Source organism: Pseudonaja textilis, chromosome 9, assembly GCF_049901715.1.
Source record: "Pseudonaja textilis isolate UNSWEBS1 chromosome 9, rPseTex1.2, whole genome shotgun sequence".
Lineage (NCBI taxonomy): Eukaryota > Metazoa > Chordata > Lepidosauria > Squamata > Elapidae > Pseudonaja > Pseudonaja textilis.
In genome coordinates this window covers 24251967-24263170 of record NC_141998.1, presented here as the reverse complement: position 1 = coordinate 24263170, position 11204 = coordinate 24251967, and positions in this window count along the sequence as shown.

Below are 11204 nucleotides of genomic sequence, written 5' to 3'. Positions count from 1 at the left end.
CCGGTACCCAACCACGCTTCTCAATATATTCCACAAGATTCATGTGTGATTTTGATCCTAGATCAAAGCAAAGTTGGCAGCCTATTTTTCTGCTGTTGGATCCCAGAATTGAATTGAATTCTCCACCCCGCGTTTCTCTACTCTCTTCTAAAGGAGATTCACACCGCAGTCCATTCATCAAAACGCAGCCATCGAGAAGCTGGCTTGAAACAGGCCATAAATCCAGCCAACCACAAAACAAACAGCTCTTCAGCCACAGACAATGAATGAATGCAGGAAGATTTTTCAGAAATGTCTTTATCATGATCAATATGATGTTGAATTGTAGGGCGGGTGCAAAAGACAGACCAGGTTAAGCTAAAATGAGAATAGAATGGTTTGTGGCTCAGCAACATCAGGTATTTGAACCAGACTATTACCTTAAGCCAGTGCTTTCCAAACCTGGGTAAATTTACCTCAAATTGAGTAAAAAGTAGTTTTTTCTTTGATTAACTAGACATGAACCAACTACCTACAATCACATTGACTTTTAAATTGACCTAAAGATTGAGATATCTATCTGAAAAAGTAGAATACTCCCAAAGTATTCTTATTAAGACAAAAATCTATGACATTACCAATGGGAATTTGTTGAAGTGATCTAAGGATCATTCCATGATGTTCTATTTAAAATACAGGTAGTCCTTGAGTTGTGACCATCCATTCAGCAATTGTTCAAAGTTACAACAGTGCTGAAGGAAGGGACTTTTAACCAGTTCTTGAAGTTCAGTAGGACTTTCGGATACGCAGTGTGGGGTAATGGAGAAAATTTAGCATTGCATTAAGGCCATAGTAGGGTTTACTTGTTTAGGTATCACCTATTATGTGAATGTCATCATTGTCAGCCATCCAGTCACGCCCAACTCTCAGCCACTTTATGGATCAGAACCAGCAGTGGGATCCTACCTGTTCCACTACTGGTTCGGTTATCATGCATGCATGCATGCGTACCTAATGCATGCACATGTAATGCATGTGCATCTAATGCATGCACACCTAATGCATGTGCATCTAATGCACGCACACCTAATGCACATGCACCTAACACATGCACATTTAATGCACATGCACCTAATGTATGTGTACCTAATGCATGCACACCTAATGTATGTATACCTAATGCATGCACACCTAATGCATGTGCACCTAATGCATGCACCCTAATGCACATGCACCTAACACATGCAAATCTAATGCACATGCACCTAATGTATGTGTACCTAATGCATGCACACCAAATGCATGCACATCTAATGCACATGCACCTAATGCATGCACACCTAATGTATGCACACCTAATACATGCACACCTAATGCACATGCACCTAATGCATGCACACCTAATGCATGCACATCTAATGCACGTGCACCTAATGCATGCACACCTGCATGCACACCTAATGCATGTGCATCTAATGCACACACACCTAATGCACCTGCACCTAACACATGCACACCTAATGCACATGCACGTAATGTATGCGCACCTAAGCTCCATTTTTGCTGGCAGAGAGCTGCAGGAGGCCATTGCGGCTGAAAATGGAGCATGGGTGCGGGATTCGCACAGCCCCCTCTGGCCCTGTTTTTGCTGACAGAAGGGTAGGAAAACAAACTAAAAACAAAACAAAAGGAGAAATGTTTCCCTTTTTGCATTTGAGCATGAAAGAAAGGACAGGAAAGGAGAAAGGGAAAGAGGAAAGACAAAGAAAAAGAAGGGAAGAGGGGAAGGAAGAGGAAAATAGAATGAAGAGGGAAGGAAGGAAGGAAGGAAGGAAGGAAGGAAGGAAGGAAGGAAGGAAGGAAGATAGATTATAATGAGGGAGGGTCTCAGGGAAGTCCTGCCTTAGCGCTTGGCCACCACAGGTGCCCCCAAAACGAGTGATGTCGAGTTTGCCATGCCCACCATGGCCATGCCCCCTGGGCACACACCCCAGCCCTCCGAGGTCAAACATAACCCCGATGCAGCCCTCAATGAAATCAAGTTTGACGCCCCTGCTTTATCGTGTCCAGCCAGTGGGTGTTGGGGCAGCCCCTTCTCCTTCGTCCACAGATCACTCCCTGCCTGGGTGCCTTTTCGAGGGAGTCAACTCTCATGACATGACAGCCTCTGTTTGGCGATGTTGACTGCGCGTGATGTTTTTAGTAAGGTTTGTTCAGAGGTGGGTATTCAGCTGGTTCTGACCAGTTCTGGAGAACCGGTAGCAGAAATTGTGAGTAGTTCAGAGAATCGGCCAATCCCACCTCTGCCTGGTGCCACCAACTCCATCTCTTCTCTGCCTCCCATTGAGTCCCAGTTGATCGGCTGGGTCTTCTTTGGTTGCCCTGCACAGGAGAACAGAGCTGGAAAGCAGGTTAGTGGGGTGGGGAGAGGATGGGGATTTAGCAGTACCCTTCCCCTGCCACACCCATCAAGCCACGCCCACCAAGCCACACCACACCCACTAAGCCATGCCCAAAGAACCGGTAATAAAATTTTTTGAATCCCATCACTTGTTTGTTCTAGGACTTTCTGAACATTGGTTCAAGTTTTGCACTCCATGGGATGCGTAATAGTCACCTCCAGTATCCACCTATCTGCCTTTATAGGAGTCCAAATTTCACAGCCATAAGTAGCAATTAGAAAAAAATATTGCATTTGCTAATCTGCATTTGATTGGGTGGCTGTACCCCTTACTAATCCAGCTTTAGGTATTGGCATGCGTTGTGAACCCAAGCAGGGAGGTTTCCTTCCCATGTTGAAAAGACAGAACGATTCCCAGGGATGCTTCTTGAGAGTTTAGGGAAATACCTCTAGCTACATCCAGGGCTGACTTTGCTCTGAGCTCCCCATTAGAGACCCGGTTCTGTCCTCAGGGGTAGCAGAACAGAAAGAACAGCTGTACCAAGTCAGATCACTTCTGGTCCAAGACTCCTTAATAGAAAAGCTGTGGAAGCCACCAGCTGAATTCACCCATGAAATGAAAGAGTGGCACAGAGATTTATTTTGTAGCAACAAAAAAAAAAAAAAAAGTGAAAGAAAGTTTCAGAGTTTTTCCTCTCTCAAAGTTTTTTTTTCACAAGGATAACTGAAAATATCTGAAGTTTTTAGAACATGGGAATGTTCACCTTCCTCCCCCCCACCCCACCAAAAAAAATTGTGCTCTGATCCAAACACCAACAAAGTTGGGCTGTCAGCCAATTTGAATTAGCCATATATTTTCTTAAGAAGCTTTGAGGCTGCCACAGTTATTTGCCTGGGAATTTGGGAGGGGGGATTCTTAGTGAGTAGTAGATTACACTCAACAACATTCTTTTCAAAAGTCAAGGACATGTCAGCCTGCACCTGGATGGGAGTGGGTGAAGGTTTGGCTTGGGATAGGATGGCGTTTGATTGGGTCATGTGATGGACTGATGGGTGCAGGGTATAGATCTTTGATTTTCATTTGGGAAAGGGAAAACTGTTGTGGTTAGCCGGCAGCAGATGCAGACGGCTGAGGAGGCCGAGGACTCAGATGAGGGGCCAGGACCGTTAGGGAGTAGACTGCTGCCTTCAGAGATTGTCGGGGCTGGCAGCAGTGATGTGGAGGTTCCCAAGGGCCCTGTGCCAAGTATGCATGCACGCACAGGGTTACTTGCAGGAAAGAGCAGCTGCAGCAGCATGGGCGACTCAAGAGTAAAGCTGCAAGGTAATGGCCCCTCCTTCAAGGAGATAAAAGCCAGCTGTGAAGCGAATGTTCTTTGCAGGAAGCAAAGACGTTTTGAAACCCAGCCTCGTGGACATTACAGTATCTCAAGCTGGTATTTGAAAACTCTTGCATTGTGAAATCTTTCTTATCTGTGATTCTTGGCAGCCTCACACAGTTTTGGCAAAGCTTGTGCTTATCAAAGTTAATTAGTTTGCAGCAGCTTTTTAACCAGAGATTCGTAAGAATCATTAAAAGGGTTCTTTGGTTCATGTTTGTTTTATTGGAAAAGGGTTTGGGTCAGAACAGAAAACCTAGAAGTTTCAGGTTCGGGTTTCCCCAAATGTGCCAACGTGACTTCTTCAATAAATTTTTACTTGGATAGACTTTGTCTCTGAGTGCTGAACGGAGTTGAGGAGCTTCTTTGGAACGCTGACAAGAGCCTTTGATCAACTGTGGGTTGTGTGTCAGTTATGTCCTTTCCTTTATCAACAATTCCTGGTCATAGTCACTCTCATCTTGATTGTTGCAACATCCTTCCCGGTCCAATTCAAGGTACCATTGTCATCTATAAATCCCTCAATGGCCTGAGGTCAAGTTGTCAGAGCTGGGAGGCAGGGGATGTCTCATCTCTTAAGAAGGTCCATCTGGTGGGACCAGGAAGAAGGGCCTTCTCCTTGGTGGCTCCCTCATAAAATGGGGCAAAACTCACTTAACAGATATTTCGCTTAGCAACATATAATTTTGGGCTCCGTTGTGGCCCAAGAGTAAGTCAAGGACTATCTGTTTATACTTGACATGGTACATCAGTAGTAGAATACAGTGTTCTTCAATCTTAGAAACTGTAATCAGCCTTTTCATAAAGAAGCAACTCTGCTGAATGATGTCACAGAAGTGTTTTTGCATCAGATAACAGATAATCAGGGTTGGAAGGGACCTTGTAGGTCATCTAGTCCAACCCCCTGTCCAAGCAGGAGGTCCTTCACCATTTCTGACAAATGGCAGTCCAGTCTCTTCTTGAAAGTTTCAAGTGATGGCGCTCCTACAACTTCCAAAGGCAACTTCTGTTCCATTGGTTGATTGTTCTCCCTGTCAAGAAAATTCTTCCTTATTTCCAGGTTAAATCTCTCCATGTTCAGTTTCCATCCATTATTCCTTGTCTGGCCTACAGGCACTTTAGAAAATAGCTTGACCCCTTCCTCCTCTCTGTGGCAGCCCCTCAAATATTGGAAGACTGTTATCATGTCTCCCCCGGTCCTTCTCTTCACTAGACTATCCAAGCCCAGTTCTTGTAACCGTTCTTCATATGTTTTAGTTTCTAGTCCTCTAACTTGATTATCTTTAGTATTCCTTCCAATTTATGAATCTTTTTTATTATTATTATGTCTTTGGAGCTACATTCAACATTATTGAGAAGTAAAGATTTCAGGATGCAGGTGGTTCTGGAGAAGGAAATAAGATAGAATCCATCTTGGGAACTTGATGATACTTCAGGACATAAAGTTGATTTACACAAATATCTCTAAGTAGAGCATTCTCAACGTAAAATACCTGTACAGATCTTTCTATTTTTTATTTCCAGAGGAAATACCACCATCATTTAAAAAGTAAAAGAGATTTCTGGAAGGTTGCTGGAAACCAGCCAGGGCCCAGTTCAACCCAAATGTCCAAGAATACAAATTTCACAGAGAGCTAGTCTTGTGTGAATCATCAATTTCTCTGCTTCCGTGTTTCTTATCTGTGAAATAGATGCATTAATGGATCTTCTTTGATCATGCTTCTGTGCTGTTCTGGTCACAAATGAGTTTTGTGTCTTCCTTCTTATTTTATTCTTCCAGTTTTAAAAGCAGCTGTAAATTTGCATATTAGGAACTATCTCCATTGCTTCTTCATAACACACATATTAGAATAGAGTAGAGTAGAGTAGAGTAGAGTAGAGTAGAGTAGAGTAGAGTAGAGTAGAGGAGAAGAGAAGAGAAGAGAAGAGAAGAGAAGAGAAGAGAAGAGAAGAGAAGAGAAGAGAAGAGAAGAGATCTTCTAGTCCAGCTCCCTGCTCAAGCTGGACAACCTATATCATCTCAGATAAATAACTATCTAGTCTCTTCTTAAAAGCCTCCACTGATGGAGCTCCCACAATTTCTGAAGGCAACCTCTCTTCCACTGGTTCATTGTCCTCACTGTTACAAAGTTTTTCCTTAATTCCAGGTTGCTTCTCTCTTTAATTAGTTTCCACCCATTGCTTATTGTCCTGTCTTCAGGTGCTTTGGAGAATAATTTGACCCTGTCTTCTTTGTGACAGCCCCTCAGATACTGGAATACTGCTATCATGTCACTCAGTGGTGGGATTCAATTTTTTTTACTACCAGTTCTGCAGGCGTGGCTTGGTGGGCGTGGCAGGGGATGGATATTGTAAAATCTCCAGTCAGAGGTGGTATTTGCCGGTTCTGCAAACTGCTCAAAATTTCTGCTACCGGTTCTCCAGAACCTGAATTCCACCTCTGATGTCACCCCTATTAACCAAGTTCACACAACCAAGCCGCAATTGTCATGTTTTGTGAGCCCGTCTACCCAACCATGACTTCTAAATCAGGCTAGACTGTTACCCGCAAATGTAGTCAATAGTGGTTTATTTTGCAGGCTTAGCTTAGCATCACCTGGGGCCTCTACTGTTTTTTCAACCTGGTCTGAGTGCAACGAATGAATAAAACTCAGAGATCTCCATGTAACTGTTTAAGCCGATTTCACGTTTTACTGCAAAATTTGGCCACAGATGATGGCATCTGTAATGGTCAGTTCAAAAGAAAGAGCGAGTTCTAAATTGCAGAGCTATTTCCAGATCCAAACAGCGGGGAGCTATTAAAACAACTGAGAACTGAATCTTCTATTCTACCTCCATCAGCTGAGCAAGAATCATTCTAAAGAGCATTCTATTAACCTTAATCTCTTTAAACAGATATAAACTCATTTTTGGAAAATGCGGGAGGTTAATGTATAGTCTAACCTCCAGGAAGTGGTCAAGCAATGTAGCCGATACATGCCGAAACTAGCAGTAATTAATTTATACGGGCTTCCTGCCTTGTCCCCCATGTAAATTAAAAGAACCAATCTCTTCGACTGTCAATCAGCCATGGGCCAGTTCTCTTAGGAGGCCCAAGTTTCATCAAGCAAGCTAGGGACAGTCTCTTTGGATAAGAATTGACCGTTCCTGGCCACCATCCCAGACCAATTCCATGCAAGCTGAAGAAGTTACTGCCGGGGCAGGAAATTCAAAGTATTTGGATCCCCATCAAAATTGCCAAATGTCTGAATTTTGACCATGTGGCCATGGGAATGTTGCAACAGTCATAAGGGTGAAAAACGGTTGTAAGTGTTCTGACTCAGCCTTTGCGGAAGCAAGAAACAAGGCTCCCCACAAAGAAACCCCACCCGTCTCTTTATTTATACACTGGGAATTAACTGCAAGTCCTGCAAGAAGTTAACTGAAATAATAGTCCTTATCAGCTCGTTATGAGAAATGCAAGGCTGTGAGCCCCCAGATGGAAGGCTCCAAATTTAGTCAGGTCAAACAGAGAAATAGTCAAACCTCAGTTCTGGCGAGGCAGTCTTTGTCGCACGAAACACACAAAGAGCAAACTTTCCAGAAATACAATTGTTTGTCTGTGACAACCAAATCACTTCCCTTTCTTCCTATTTATTCCCCAGCCAGGGAGGGGACATTCAGTGTCCCTGTTTGTTTTGCTTTCCCGAGCTGGCTCATTGTCCTCTGTTGTTCCCTTCTCCTAACAGCTCTGTGCATACGCGCATCTGGAACAGGCCCCCGCTGTTCCTCCTCCTCACTCATCTCTGACTCCAAAGGCAGCTGCCTCTCCGGTGGCTGGGAAATGTCAGACGGCCCTGGCTCTATCTCTGCATCCGATGCTGAGCATCCATCAGAGCCTTCCCCAGGCTCCAGAATTGGCTCAATTTCTTCCCCAACCTCCTCATCGTCCGAGTCTGCCACCAGGTCTGCTGGCAGCTGGCGGGCCAAAACACTTTTTTCAGGGCTGTTGTAACTTTGAATGGTTACTAAATGAACTGTTCTAAGTCTAAGGCTCCCTGTATTATATACTATTCATTAAGAATGCATAATACTGCTGATAATAATTCATAATACTGCTGATAATAATTCATCAGGGGTAGCAGTAAGTATTAAGGGATGGAGCAGCCCAGAACAGAGCGTAAAAAACGGCTCTCACAGACTGAATAATAGAATCTATGACCTTCACACCCCGCCTATCACTGTCATCCTCTTCTTGTCCTTTGTCAGGCGTGTTTTCATTCTCCGCCAGCTATAAATGGGAAAAATGATGTTTTCCTCTTGATCCGAGGAAAGATCGGCTAATGTGACATCCCAAATATCCAAACTAGCAGAACGGAGCCAAGAACGGTGTGTGAACTGCAGGGAGGTAGTGACATCTGCTGTCCATTTCTGTCTCTGCAGATACCCCTAATTTTTATTTTTATTTTTTTATTGGTTATTGTTTTATTTTGTGATGCTGGAATAGCAAGTTACAGTAGCCCATGTCTCAAATCTGGGTGCTACACAACAAGGTGAGCTCCCGTTCCTTGGCTCAACCTACCTAGCAGTTGTAACATGTCTAAGCCTATTTATCCTGTAGTAAGGCTGTAGTAGTAGTATTATTATCCTCATCTTCTCTATTACCTCTTATTAATATCATTATTATGATTATTATTATTCTATTGTTTTGCATGTACACTGAGAACTTCTGTACCAGAGATGAATTCCTTGTGTGCCTAATCACATTTGACCAAATATTCCATTCTCTTCTCTCGTCTTCTCTCTTCCCTCCCCTTCCCTTCCCTTCCTTCTTCTCTTCCTTTCCCTTTCCTTCATTCTTCCCTTCCCTTCATTCTTTTCCCTCCCTTCCCTTCATTCTTCTCTTCCTTTCCTTTCCCTTCCCTTCATTCTTCCCCTCCCTTCCCTTCATTATTCCCTTCCCTTCATTCTTCTCTTCCTTTCCCTTTCTTTCATTCTTCCCTTCCCTTCATTCTTCTCTTCCCTTCCCTTCCTTTCCCTTCATTCTTCCTTTCCCTTCTCTTCATTCTTCCCTTCCCTTCATTCTTCCCTTCCCTTCCCTTCTCCATATTTTATTCTGTTCTGTTCCAATCCAATTTCCCTCTATGACTTTGCTTGTTGGAAACTGGCTCGGAAGTTTGCAAATGAGGGTCACGTAACCCCAGGACACTGCAACCATCTTAAATAAATGCTGGTTGCCAAGCACCCAAATTTTGATCCTGTGACCATGAAGATGCTTGCAACCATTGTAAGTGCGAGTCATAAGTAGCTTTTCCCCCCCATTATGCTGCCACTTTTAACAGCCTCTGAATGAACAGTTGTAAGGCCAATACCAGTATGGGGAAAGAGTTGAAAAATCCATTTATTTTGTTTTCTTCCCTGGGAAGTTAGTAAATAATAAACCAGGCTTTCAATAACGCAGCCAATTTTTAGGAGGAAATGGGTAAATGTCTTAGAGCCTGCTAGCCAGACTGTCTCAATGTTCCTGGTTTGAGGGGCTTTGGGGCAGTAGCTCAAGCAGTAGGGGGTGGTTTTTTTGCGGGGGGGAGGCATATTTTACAGCGATTTCAGTTAATCGGCTTCCCAGGGTGAAGATTTTTTTATCTTCAAGACTCTTTGTTTGCAAGAAGAGATGCTCAAACATGGAGATGCAAGTTTGCAAGGCCCTCTTCCTCTTCTAACAAATGCTTGCCTTTTGAAAGTCTTCTTTCTGTATTAAAAGAATATTCTGTCTCGAATGCAAGCAAGCACAGGCAGTATTTGGCTTGAAGGTAAAGGTTCCCCTCATACATCCGTGCTAGCCATTTCCAGCTCTAGGGGGCGCTGCTCATCTCCGTTACAAAGCCGAAGAGCCAGCATTGTCTGAAGACATCTCTGTGGTCATGTGGCTAGCATAACTAAATGCCAAAGACACACGGAGGAACGCTGTTCCCTTCCCACCAAAGGGGTCCCTATTTTTCTATTTGCGGTTTTACGTGCTTTCGAACTGCTAGGTTGGCAGAAGCTGGGGAGAAGTAATGGGAGCTCACTCTGTTATGCGGCGCTAGGGATTCGAACGGACAAACTGCCGACCTGTCAAGATGGCGCTCCGGTCAATATCCAAGAAAGACACTCTTAGTCTCCATGTTAAAGAGAAAAGGAACTTTGACTGGAGATCAAGTAGTAGCATCAAAGGAATTCTAGATTTGAGGATTTATGCACGAAAAACACATATACAAAGTGATGGCAACGTTCCCACCCACCATAGTTCAAACACCCCATCCAATCAAAGTTGTGTATAATGTCATTTGGGGCATCTTCAGGTGGTGATGCAGACATCTGGCCATTGACCTTGGCCTGGTTTGATAAAGAGCTGCAGTTGTGCAGGAAACAAGCAAGTAAAGTTATGCAGTTCATTCTCTAAAACCTCCAGAACACTTCCAACCACCCCCCAAAGCCCAATTATTTCACCCTCCCCCCATTACTATGGCAGCCGAAAGATGCGAGCGAAAGGAAAGGAGTCTCGAAGGCTGACGCGACCTTTCTGATCGACAAGTTCAGCGTCTTGCAACAATTCATTTAGTGATTGTTCAAAGTCACAGCATCACTGGAAAAAAAAAAGCAACTTAGGACCGTTTTTCACCCCCATGTACACTGTGGTCAAAATTCGGACCGTTGGAAAACTGACTCATATTTATGACCGTCGCAGCTTAACCACCATATTAACTAACTTAACTGCAGTGATTCACGTTAACAGCTGGGACGAAATTCACTTAGCAACTGTCTCACTGAGCAGAGAGAGGGTTTGGACTCAACTGTGGTCATAAGTTAAGGACTCCCTGCTAAGGATCGCTCTTTTTTTTAATAAAAATTATGTTGCATCACATGGAATAATCCACCCCTCCTTTGAGTGTTGTCTTTTCTTTATTTTCACAGCCTCCAGCATCTCAAATCTCCCACCTCCCACATGGGCTGCTGGGTAGAAGAATCCCAACTGCTTCCTGGGGAGAAAATGGCAGCCCACTCATCCCCTCGTCCCTGCCACCAGCTTTGTTTCCCCCAAAACAACAGCTGAGCCTTTTCACAACTGAACAATCAACGGGATTCCCTGGGAATTGATCTGTTGGTGGGACCTCTTGTTCAAAGACACAGCAAGCAGGAGCACACAAAATAGTTGGCAACCTGGCTTCTAAAGGAAGATGGTGTGCGTTTTCTTTTTTCAAAGAAATAAATTCTCTGGGCTTATCATATTCTTCCAAACTAAGATTTCTACAATCCTGGGTGGGAAGTTTTGTTTCTACAGTAAGTGGTCCCTGACCTTCGGGGATCAATGGCGCTCACCCATATTTCTGTCCCTCCTACACAGAGAGACAGACAGGCAAGCAGACAGAAAGATAGACAGACAGAAAGAAAGACAGAAAGACAGTTTCAGGGTTCCAAGTAACACG